The sequence below is a fragment of the Gekko japonicus genome, unplaced genomic scaffold, assembly GCF_001447785.1.
Source record: "Gekko japonicus isolate JY-2015 unplaced genomic scaffold, Gekko_japonicus_V1.1 scaffold425, whole genome shotgun sequence".
Lineage (NCBI taxonomy): Eukaryota > Metazoa > Chordata > Lepidosauria > Squamata > Gekkonidae > Gekko > Gekko japonicus.
Window position 1 is genome coordinate 331,830 of NW_015176464.1, and position 11,772 is coordinate 343,601.

Sequence of the window (11,772 nt, forward strand, 5' to 3'; positions counted from 1 at the left end):
CGCGCCGAGCCTCCGCTCGCCCTTCCCGGCCCTTCTCCCCTCCCCCCGGCTCCGAAGTGGTGGCGGCGTTCTCCCTGCGCTCTGCCCTCCCCCCCCCCCCGCTCCGGACCGAGGCTGCTCTCCTCTCACCCACCCCTGCTCCAGTCCGAGGCCCGGTGGCTTGCAGCCGGCCGGGCCTTGCGGCGCCTGCTCGCCCGCCCACCTGCCCGGGCAGCTCCAAAACGACAGCGGCGTGGCCCGCTGCAGAGTGTCCCCTGCGCAAGCGCAGGGGACGCTCTGTCAGTTTCGGGGGGATTTAAACATCCCCCCGATATTTTTTTTACAGGTTTCGTATTTTTGTGCACACCTGGGGACCGCCCCACGTGTGCCCAAAAATCTCCCTGCCCCCCAGGTGGCCCCGGAGCGCGGATTTAGGTATCCGCACAGACGGGGCCACTTGGGTATTAGTATAAGGATACACTGAACAAGAGTGAGCAGTGTGATGTGGTTTCTAAAAAGGCAAATGCGATTTTGGGCTGGGTCAACAGAAGTATAGTGTCCAGATCATGCAAAGTTTACCCTGCTCTGGTTAGACCTCACTTAGAGTATTGTGTTCAGTTTTGGGCACCACAATTTAAGAAGGATATAGACCAGCTGGAACGTGTCCAGAGGAGAGCAATGAAGATGATGAGGGGTCTGGAGTCCAAGTCCTATGAGGAAAGGTTGAAGGAGCTGGGTATGTTTAGCCTGGAGAGGAGATGACTGAAAGGTGATATGATCATCATCTTCAAGTACTTGAAGGGCTGTCATATAGAGGATGGTATGGAGTTTTCTGTTGCCCCAGAAGGTCGGACCAGAACCAACAGGTTGAAATTAAATCAGAAGAGTTTTCGGCTAAACATTAGGAAGAACTTCCTGACAGTTACAGCGGTTCCTCAGGGGAACAGGCTTCCTCAGGAGGTGGTGGGCTCTCCTTCTTAGGAGGTTTTCAAACAGAGGCTAGATGGCCATCTGACAGCAATGCAGATCCTGTGAACTCAGGCAGATCATGAGAGGGAGGGCAGGAAGGGTTGCCTCAGTGCTTAGTTCTTGTGGCCCTTTCTTACATACCACTTTGCCAATCACCACTTTGGGGTTAGAAAGCAATTTTTCTCCAGGCTGGCTTGGCAAGGGATCCTGAGGCTTTTTTTGTTATCTGGGTGTGGAGCAGCGCTCACTGCGGGTGTGAAGTGGGAGGTATTTGTGAATTTCCTACATTGTGCAGGGATGGACTAGATGACCCTGGAGGTCCCTTCCAACTCTGTGATTCTGTGATTCACTTTTAGCAAGCCCCCCCCCCAATAACCTCTGCATCAGTTCTAAGACACAACAGCTTCCTACTATGACATGCCACAGGTATACCATGCAGTTTGTGACTCTGAAGAAGAGAGAAAACAGGAAGTTTATTGAAGGTGAAACTTCTGTGTGGTATAAAGCACATTGTCTTTGTCTGATAGCTCAGGCAAATTTTTTCCACTCAGCATGTTGTAGCTGTATTCCATTTGGGTTTTATGCATGCAGAGAAAGCAACAGAAGAATTAGAAAAAAGCATAGACCTGCATATTCCGCTGCATTATGCATCAAACGAGTTTCCTGTGTAAGCATTGATATCAAGCTTTGGTGTGAGTTTTTAAAAGGTTCTCAGTGGGGCTCCCTTTGTGCTGTTGTTCTATTGTTTTTTTTAAAGCTAAGACATCACATGTTTTCCTTAACTAGTAACAGGAGTCTGGATCCCATGATGCTGACATTGTTTGCTCCATGCTTGCAGTGGATTCCTATAGTTTCCCCTCTTTGGTTCTTTGGTTCTTTGACTATTTGTTTTGTGTAAAGCCATCTGACTCGTGGTTTGCTTAAAGCTTTGTGACTTAGAGTTTCAGCTTTGCTAGGCCTGGCAAAGAAAATGGCTTCCTTTTGTACCCAAATAGGTTTTCTCCATACCAAATTTGAGTGCATGACATGGTGAATTCATACAAACACTGTACTTAGTGAATAAGATGGTCAAGATGAAGCAAATGAAATATACCCATTATGGCAGATAGGAAACAGATTTGCATAGCATCTGGGACTGAGGAAGGAGGCATGAGGGGCAATCAGAAAATGAGGAAGCAAGTAAACCTGTTTCTGGGCTTACAGTTTCAGAAAGCAGGTGGGGGCTTGTGTAATTAAGTGATCTTCCATTAGCCCCCTCCCAGTCCACTGCACAGAAAGTGCTTAAGTGTGTCAGAGAAGCCTAGGCTAGAACCGGTTTCCGTGATATGTAGTTTGCACACTGAGCATCCTTTTATTGTGGAAAAAGTGGCTTTGAACTTAAACTCTCTGCCCGCAGAACAAAAGCCTGCAGCACACTTGTATTCTAACCGTTTGCACCACACCTGTTATTTCTGCCTTCACCCTTTTTTTTGCAGAGAATTTGTTTTTCCTGCAGTGGTGTTTTCAGTCATGTAAACTCTGATCTGAAGTCTGGAATGGAACAATCTAGGGGGGGGGAAGGCTTAGCCCTTCATCTGTTGTTTTGTTAGGCACTGGTTTGAACCTGTAGTGGATTGTGAGATCCTTAAACGATTGCCCTTTTTTTTAAAAAAAGGAAGAGAACATGCTTTCTTTTATGAGATTCTTGCCATTAAGAACTAGGTGGAAAATATAAATATGCATACAGAGCTGAGAGACTCTAGAATATAAATAAAACCCTTAATATCTTCATTGTGTATCAGGAGTACATGAAGGATTAGCATCTGGTTCAGATTTAGACTCTTGAGGGGAGTCATCTTCTCCCTCCCATTTGCGAGGCGGGAAAACATATTCTTGGTCCAGTGTTTCCTCTCACAGTGGCCTTCCAATGAAAACTGATTGCTAATCAGTGGAACAAGCTGGGGGCCTACAAGGAATCATGGGGCGATTTGGAATTGCATGTACCCAAATCCCAAATCCTCCCCTCTGATTCTGTCAGGGACTTGAGCAGGCTGATCTCTCTTCCGTCCTCCAACTGATTCTTAGGTGCTCAAGTTTCCATTCCTTCTGGAACATTTTCAGTCATCAGGCTGTTTTTGAGCGTCTATCCCCCTCTTTTCATTAGTGTATAAAGTCGTCTTTTTTTTGCACATCGGGGAATTCCCCAGGGTAGCTGCATACCCCTCCATCATGGCGATGATGTTGATTATCATTGTTACTATTATTATTTAGGTCATTTATCGGTTGCTTTTCCAGCCAAAGTGGCTCAAAGCAGTGTTCTCTTTAAAATCAAATAAAACGATTCCTGTACAGTTCATTAAAACATCTAAAACCCTCAGCAGTACAGGTATAGAACTTTAGCAGGTAACAAATGCCATTCTTCCTCAAGCCATCTTGAAGGCCTTCTGGAAAATAAAGTTTTCAGTTCAGTCCAGAAGGCCTGTAGGGGCAATGCCAACTTCATTTCCAGGAAAAGTGAGTTCCACAGTCTGGAGGAGGGCAGCTAAAAAGCCCTCCCCTTGGTCCCAGCCGGTCTAACCTCCTCTAAGGGTGGCTCGTAGAAGAGTACCATGCATGGATCCTGGAGTCCAAGCAGGTTGATTGTGGTCCTTTAGAGACGGTGGGCCACCTTGTCTCTGAGTGGTCTGGTTTCCCAGCTTTCCTTGCCATACAAGGGCCAGCTAGTTTACCTTTAGATAAATCAAGAGTCCCCAACTTTGTTGACCTTGTGGTACTTATGGGATTTGGAGGTGTGGTAGCAGGTGCCACCACAAAGTGGCTACTGTTGGGGTCCTAATCCACCCCATACACTTTTAAAATCAAGTTTAATTAAAATGAAATGTTCAGTGGTGGAGAAATGGAAAATTTCAGTTCTAGCAGATGTTCTTCCCACTGTTTTTCCTTTCTTGGCTTTCCCTCAGATAAAACACACGCCCTTCCAATATTGCCAAGATTAAAACAGGGATATGTTTGTAATACCCCACCTCTCTCTCTCCCTCTCTCTCAAACACACAGAGTTACTCATAGCTGAAGGCTGTTCCCTGCTTGCTTCATGTTAGGCTCAACAAATGGTTGTCCTGCACCAGTTTCAAAGCCAAGAGGATGTCTGTTCCTTTGCTTAAAACTGAAAATAGGCTTCTGCTATTGCAGTGTATAAGTCAAGTGGCCTGTGTGCTGCATGGAGCTTTAGTGTTCATGCATGTGTTCTGTGGACAAGATGTATGCATTCCTGTTTACAGATATAACTTCTACAGACCTGGGAGAGGAAGCCAAAATCTGCAACTCTTAACAGCCTGCACTAAACATTTTAACGAAGAATCCCCTCAAAAGCTACAAATAGGAACAGTGATCTGCCAGGGAGACCATCCCTGTGTTTGCTGTCTGATTGAATTGCTTTTCATAGTTTGTAATCTGCCTTGAGTCTCAGTAAGAATGGTGAAGTATAAATGAAGTTGGTAATGCTGCTAATAATTCATAGAGACAGCTGCATCATATGAAATATACATGTAGAGTTTCCAAATACAGTTCCTTTTAAGTCACCTTTAAACTGTGTCTCCTTTCTGTGATAATGCAATCATAACTTTTTTTTAATTGGTCCTTTTTTGGACCCCAACCCCCCTTTTGTATTTCACCCTCCCTTCCATTACAGGGAGAAAAATCCTTGGGTGTCCATTATCTTTAAGTGACTTACATCAAAGTGCTAACTGGTATAAACTGTGTATGTGCTACTACAGCTGTTATAAACATAATTTCTGAGACAGGAGAACACAGAACAGTCTTGCTTTGCAAATGTTGCACTTCCGTTGTGTTTGCCTTATTTGGGTCCATTTTTGATGGCTGGCAACCAAGCTGGTTGTCAAGAAACGAGATTTACAGTGTATAGAAAGACCTGTTTTGAGCTGAGATGCCAAAAGAAACGGCATGGTGTCTATTGGAAGGGAGTATTTATAGAGGGCATCCAAAATAGAATGCTGTATTCCTCTGATGTTGTTTTAACGTACATATTTTTAAAACTGTCCTAGGGCGAAGGCTGCCGTACCGTTCCTCTTTCTGGCCACGTAGGATTTGACAGCCTGCCTGACCAACTGGTTAATAAATCAGTTAGCCATGGTTTCTGTTTCAACATCCTGTGTGTGGGTGAGTACTGTTTTTTTTTTACCCCTGCTGCTTCCATTTTTGGGAAAGTCTGATGCTGGAAATGGGTCTCTTTGTGCTGCTTGACGTCACATGTAGGTAAACTGGGTGGACAAGTAAGCCTTTGATTTATCCAGAAAACACATCCTGAGTCATCTGATTAAGTTTTATGCCAGACGAATAAGGTTCACTGGCTCTTTGGGAGGTCTGAAGATGATGGGATGGAATGAGGTCTATGTTGCTGGGCAGATGAACAGCCAAAACGGAGAGCGTGATCCTGAAGGGCTGTAGAGTTCCAAGGCCTGCGCTATGATGCTTCTGCCTGGCTGCAAGATGGAAAAGAAGCTGGATAACCTCGTTTCAAGCCTGCACTTAACAGAATGAAAAGAAATCTGCAGGATCAGTCAAGCATGCTGCTGTTTTGTGTACAAGTTCATCTGCTCCAGTTATGATGATGATGAAAGCAAACCTGTTTCTGGTGGGGGAATTGCAGGGACGAATGCTTCTCAATTTAAAAAAAAAAACACATTCATATAGAAAACCAACTTGTATGGGAGAAGGCTAGTTTTCTGCATGCAGGGAGTGAAAAAAAAACTTTTCTGTACTAGGATCTCGGAGAATCAAGGTTCAGATCTCCATTCTGCCACGAAGTTCACTGGGTGAACTTGAGCCAGTTATTCTTTCTCAACCCTAACCTACCTCAAAGGGTTGTAATGTGGGAAAAATGGAGGAGAGACAAATGATGCACATGCACCCTGAGCTCCTTGGAAAGAAGATGGGATACAAATTTGCTTAATAACAAATAAATCTTGGCAGTGGTGTAAGTTGGATGCATCTGCTTGGATGGGATGCAAAGTGAGCCTAAAAAGCCAGGCAATATATATTCAGAATGATGTTCTCTGTGAATGTTTCTGCTTATGCTTAATACCTCTGACAGATGCCTCCAAGTTGGTCAGAGGTGCAGTCCTTATGTTTATTTGCCCATTATATTTTTGTTTTTCTTTTCAAACAAAAATTGTCTCACCACATGGCTCACATCAATAAGAAGTTCCAGACCAGTTGAGCAGCAGGAGCTGAATATGAAGTTGACAGCTATTTCAATTACATAGCTAATAAAGTAGGCAAATGAATTACCATATGCAAATAAACAATGGCCAGGGTTTGTGTTGTTTTTTTAAACAGCAAATGAGGGAAGTGTCAGCATAGCTTGGGAAACGGGGTTGAAAACACCTTTCTTGCAAGCATTATACTACATGGTCGAAAGGCTGATTTGTTCATTGACTGCCTTTTGTGTGGAGCTGCTGCATTGCTATATGTAGATAGCTGGATTACTGTTGGGGGTCTGTTCTAGTTTCAAGGTAACACTAATGGAGGATGGCAGGTGCACTTGAAGGAGGATTTCCGCTATTTAGGGAGAAAGAGAAGTGGTCTGTCTTGGTTATTCTTCCTTTCCTCTATGCTGTCGTTCATGCCTGCAGCTAGCAATGTTAAAAGTATTTGTTAAATGGACTTTTTATGACACATTTTCAACTGCCACTCAGGTGGACATGTGGAGCTACTTTTACCAAGTCTGTTGGTCTGCATTGCTTATATTGTCTACTCTGACTGGCAGTTGGCTCTCCAAGGTCTCAGGAAGAGAAAGGTCCTTCCCTGTATCTTCTACTGGTGATATTTTCAATTAGAAGTGCTAGGGATTGCACCCAGGCCAGTCTGATTGCAAAGCGTGTGCTCCAACAAAGCTTCCAAAAGTGGGTTAACATATCTCCATTATATTGTTATATCTGCATAGGTTTATTCAGTGTCAGCTGCTGTTTTCTGGGGTGGGATGTGATGTGGAATGGTATAAGATAGCCGGATCTCATCAGATCTCATAAGCTAGGCAGGGTCAGTACTTAGATTGGCGACCACCAAGGAAAACACTGCAGATGAAGGCAACAGCAAACTGCCTCTGCTTCTCACTTGCCTTGAAAACCATATTCAGTCTCCATAAGTCAGCTGCAACTTGATGGCACTTTACTTACACACACACACACACACACACACTTTCTGAGATTGCAAGAAGAGTAATCTCCATACCTGGAGACACCTTTGGTTGACGAGAGAGCTTCAGGGAAACTGGCTAGAACAGAAAGGGAGCCTCTACAGTTGACCAGCACAGATCATGTGTAAGTACTTAATTCTTAGCTCATGAGAACCAATTTGTCATCTGGGACCCAGTGCTGTTTTTAGGATCTTAGCAAAAATAAACAAACAATGAAAGTGTTCTAAAACCCATTCTTTGGGTAACATGTGCCGCAATGTTTGGGCCACCATTAGACAGTCAGAATTCTCAGAACTGCTGCTTCTGTGGATATTAATGGGAATGAGGGCTGATAGGGAGACATGTGCTTCCTATAGTATGATGGATTTGAACTGCATTCAGCTTTATGAGTAGGAACCAGCACTTTGAATTAAACCATAAGCCAACCAAACAGTGCTCCTGCCTTTGAACTTGTCATGTGTGGTTTCTCCTCCATCAGAAAGTGAGCAGTTATATCCTGCACCAGCTGTAGCTTCAACAAGGAACCATATGTTTACAAAAAACATTTGAGGGAAAACATAGACTGTGCAAACACACTACAAACATTTCTATTTACAGACCGTCCTTTTTGGGCCTACTTTCCTCCATTGTCCCTTTAGATGACGCAGCAACTGGCTAGCGGCAGAAAAGCAGTGCACGTCTCTCCCCGAATCAAGGTGCTGCAAAACTGTCATAAAGCTGCCATAAAGTATGCTGCTAGAAAATGCGGTAGGACACATAAGGGTGAAGTCCAGGATCAGGTGCAAGTCCAGGTGGGTGTCTCTCAGGCAAGTCTTTTTGTTGCTCAGACTAGTGAGCAAACTTGGAGGCTTTGGTAGGGATTTAGCGCATGACCTAATGCCATATGACATGTTCTTTCTGATTATTGTTGGGACTTGTAAGTTGGTTGTCGTGGTTTCCCTGTAGTTTAGGGGAAAGGTTGGAATAAGAAGAAAAAGAATGAGAAATATAACTATGCATGTAGTTTTAATGTACAGAACATCAGTGTACAATTTAATAATGCAACCAGAAGTGCTAAAACATAATTAAAACCAACAGTTCTGTGGTTCAGCATATAAGTACCTAATTCCAATGTAAAGACAAATGTCAATTTACGAAAATACAGGCTTAAAAGTACATATTGTCTCCATGTGCAAGAACCAATACCAAACACTTTTTGGCACCGGGCCTTCCGCAGTGGTATAAGTCAAACTGAGCACTCCATTAATTTAACAATAACATACAGAAAATCGACCATACAAAGAATGGACCTGAAATGAAAATGAAAAAATTATCTAAATGTCTGATGCGAAACAAAATTAATTTAAAAATTTGAAATAAATGAAACTAGGATAGTGACCTTACTCACACCAAGATGTTCACCCATGGAGTAACTGGTATCAAATTTTCCTGTGATACAACATGGGGAACTCATCAAGATGCAAAATATTTCCTTTGCCCATGGATCTAGAATACACATAAAACATGTAACAGTAATTATAAATTAAAAAGTCTCCTTATTGGTTTAGAAAAAAGGGTATGTAGCCAATTGGAAAAACCAACAGCACAGGCAAAATGTATCACATGATGTCATTCACATCCCCAGTCTGAGATCACTTAAGGGTTCTCAAATGGCCAGAATTCTGCAACCATCCTCTTTTCCTTTCTTCCCTGTTTCAGGCTGTTAACTGGAATTACTTGTTTAGTTTATTTTTGGTGGCCTTTCCCAATAAAACAAAATCATTTATGATAAAGGTATTTAATGTGGTTCAGAAGGATTTAGCAGCTCATGTTTTAGTGTTGCAAGTTACCCTTCGATGGTAACCTAGACATTTTATCTCTTCCCCCTCCCCCTCCCCATAAAATAGGTATTCTTCTGGATGCAAGTTTGCTGTGTTGGATTAAATTTTACAAACAAAAGAACTTGGAAAATGATATCAAAGAGCTTAAAGTATCAGCTTCTAAATATCTTTCTTCACTTCAGACTAAAAGCAAAAAAAGTAGCGTTTAGATTGTTGCATCAACCAAAATTAGGTCACAGGATTTTTTTAAAGAATGCAAATAGTAATTAAAACACGATACCAAACTTTAATAGGGAAGCACATTCTCAGCTGAGTTAGGGCCAGACATGAAGGAAGGGACCCCGACTGCTTCCTGCCCTCATTCTGGTGCTGTCATTGATGGCATTTGGAAGCTGGAAGGGAGAGGGGTTCTCAGATGGAGCTAGATTCAGCATGAAGGAATGGCTAAATAACAGGGTAATCTGCTGGAAGCCAGAATGTTCCTTAAGGGCCAGAGCTATGTAACAACCCATGGTGAAGCTGAGTATGATATCATCCACCATGGTTAAAGATTGGGTGCAAATCATGGCATAGGTTTGCAAACCATGGTAAAGTATTACATCTCTCATATAGCAAACCCTGATGAAGACAGCTTGCCTTCACTTGATTTGCAAGGTGATAAAAGAGGTCTTGCTTGTGTTGAATTACAATGGCTCTGTAGTAGTATGATTATTATGATAAGCGAAACCATACTTTCATTGTACATTTGTAATCTTAACTAAAGGTAGCTCTAATCATGGTTAGGTGTCATGTCTGTACCAAGTGCAGATGGGTACCCTGGCCATTGTTTCTTGAATACCGTTTTGGCAGCTTCCTAGCTTCCTTCCAGTTCAGTGAATCAATCTTATAAACCTTTTACTGTCTTGTATGATCTCCATTGTGCTGTCTATCTTATTTAGCGTGTGTGAAAGAGATAAAGAAAGCAGAAGCGGTTGGCAGTACAGCTTCAGCCATCACCTTTGGGGAGACTGGAGCAAACCACCATTACATTAGCCTGGAATTGTACTATAAGTAAATGATGGTTCCCCTGCAGGGGATTTAATAAAATCTAGGTTGTCTGCTCTGATGCTACTGTATTAGAATTGTTAAGGCCGTCCAAGCATTAACTTTATCCTACTAGTCATCTGTTGTTAAAAAAATAAATCTCAGCATTTTAATAATGCTAATACTTAGTCATTACGTTGCACTTTACAATATTCAGAGTATCTCAACTCAATAATTCTTGGTACAGAGAAATGGGCAGAAAGTTTCTACCACTATATTTTTTTCAGTAGAAAATTTTTCATTTCTAAAAATGCGTTGTTCATAAAAATGAATTAGTGATGTAATGAACAGGCACATACAATACTGTTCATGTTGGGTTGTTTAATTTTAAATATTCCCAGGACATTAAACATCTCTTACTCATTCACTCCATTTACTTACAAAGAATCAGTAAATTAAAACAAAAATGTAAATAATCCAAATCCAAAATCATGTTCCATCATGCCTTGATTGGTTGCAATTCCATTCAGAAGACTTATTTGATCTGATATTTATTTATTTATTTAATTTTATTTATACCCCGCCCTCCCCGCATTGCGGCCTCAGGGCGGCTTACAAGAGTATGGCACACAGTGCGATAAAACAGCGATAAAACAATATAAAACACTTAATACATGGGCCAAGCCCAAGGATCCCACGTAACTAAAAACCCTCTCTCCCTATTGCACAACCCTTTCATCCCAGGGGAGGTTGCTGTGGCCTCCTGATGTTATTTGCCACATTAGCTTCCGGCGGTGCTGTACACAGGCCCCATTGGTGGTAGTGGTAGCGGCGGCGGCTCCTATTCGAAAGCCTGGCGGAAGAGCTCCGTCTTGCAGGCCCTGTGGAACTGCAGCAGGTCCCGCAGGGCCCTGATCTCCTCTGGGAGCTCGTTCCACCAGATAGGAGCCACCACCAAAAAGGACCTGGCCCTGGTGGCCACCAGCCTGGCCTCTTTCGGGCCCGGGATCGCGAGACGGTGTAGCGACCCCGACCGAAGTGCTCTTTGGGATCTATGTGGGGCAAGGCGGTCCCTTAGGTATGCTGGACCCTGGCCATGTAGGGCTTTAAAGGTAAGCACCAGCACTTTGAAGCGAATCCGGTATGCTATAGGCAGCCAGTGCAGCGCTTTGAGCACAGGCTGGATGTGATCCCATTTCGAGGCACCAGCAACCAGCCTGGCCGCCGCATTCTGCACTAGCTGCAGCCTCCGAATCAGTGACAAAGGCAGCCCCATGTAGAGAGCGTTGCAGTAGTCTAGCCTCGAGGTGACCGTCGCGTGGATCACTGTGGCTAGGTCTTCATGGTTGAGAAAGGGGACCAGCTGCCGCACCAGCCGGAGATGGTAAAAGGCTGCTTTGGCAGTGGCTGCTACCTGGGCCTCCATCGATAAGGTGGAGTCCAGGAGCACTCCCAGACTCCTAACCTCCGAAGCTGGCACCAACGGCGCCCCATCGAAGGCCGGGAGTGGGAGTCCCAATCCCATACCAGACACAGGACCTCCGTCTTCGCCGGGTTCAGCTTCAACCGGCTCAGCCTGAGCCATCCAGACACGGCCTGCAGCGCCCGGTGCAGATCTTCTGGATCGGAGTCCGACCGGCCACCCAACATCAGATAGAGCTGGGTGTCATCGGCATATTGGTGACACCCAAGCCCATACCTCCGGACTATCTGGGCGAGGGGGCGCATATAGATGTTAAATAGCATCGGGGAGAGAACCGCCCCCTGAGGCACACCGCATTCGAGCGG

At 44.0% G+C, this 11,772-nt stretch overlaps 1 protein-coding gene across 5 annotated transcripts in view; it reads left to right on the forward strand.

Moving 5' to 3' along the window:
- The first annotated feature begins 4,994 nt into the window (after positions 1-4,994).
- The window catches only part of SEPT6 (septin 6), a 41,281-nt gene continuing 34,503 nt past the window's right edge, over positions 4,995-11,772 (forward strand). For 4 of the 5 annotated variants that reach the window (XM_015427070.1, XM_015427069.1, XM_015427071.1 and 1 more), the window contains exon 1: positions 5,032-5,103. The gene's annotated coding sequence lies outside the window, so the exon portion shown is untranslated. Of the gene's footprint in view, positions 5,104-11,772 lie in introns of all 5 variants that reach the window. The other variant, XM_015427072.1, reaches the window with a different exon arrangement.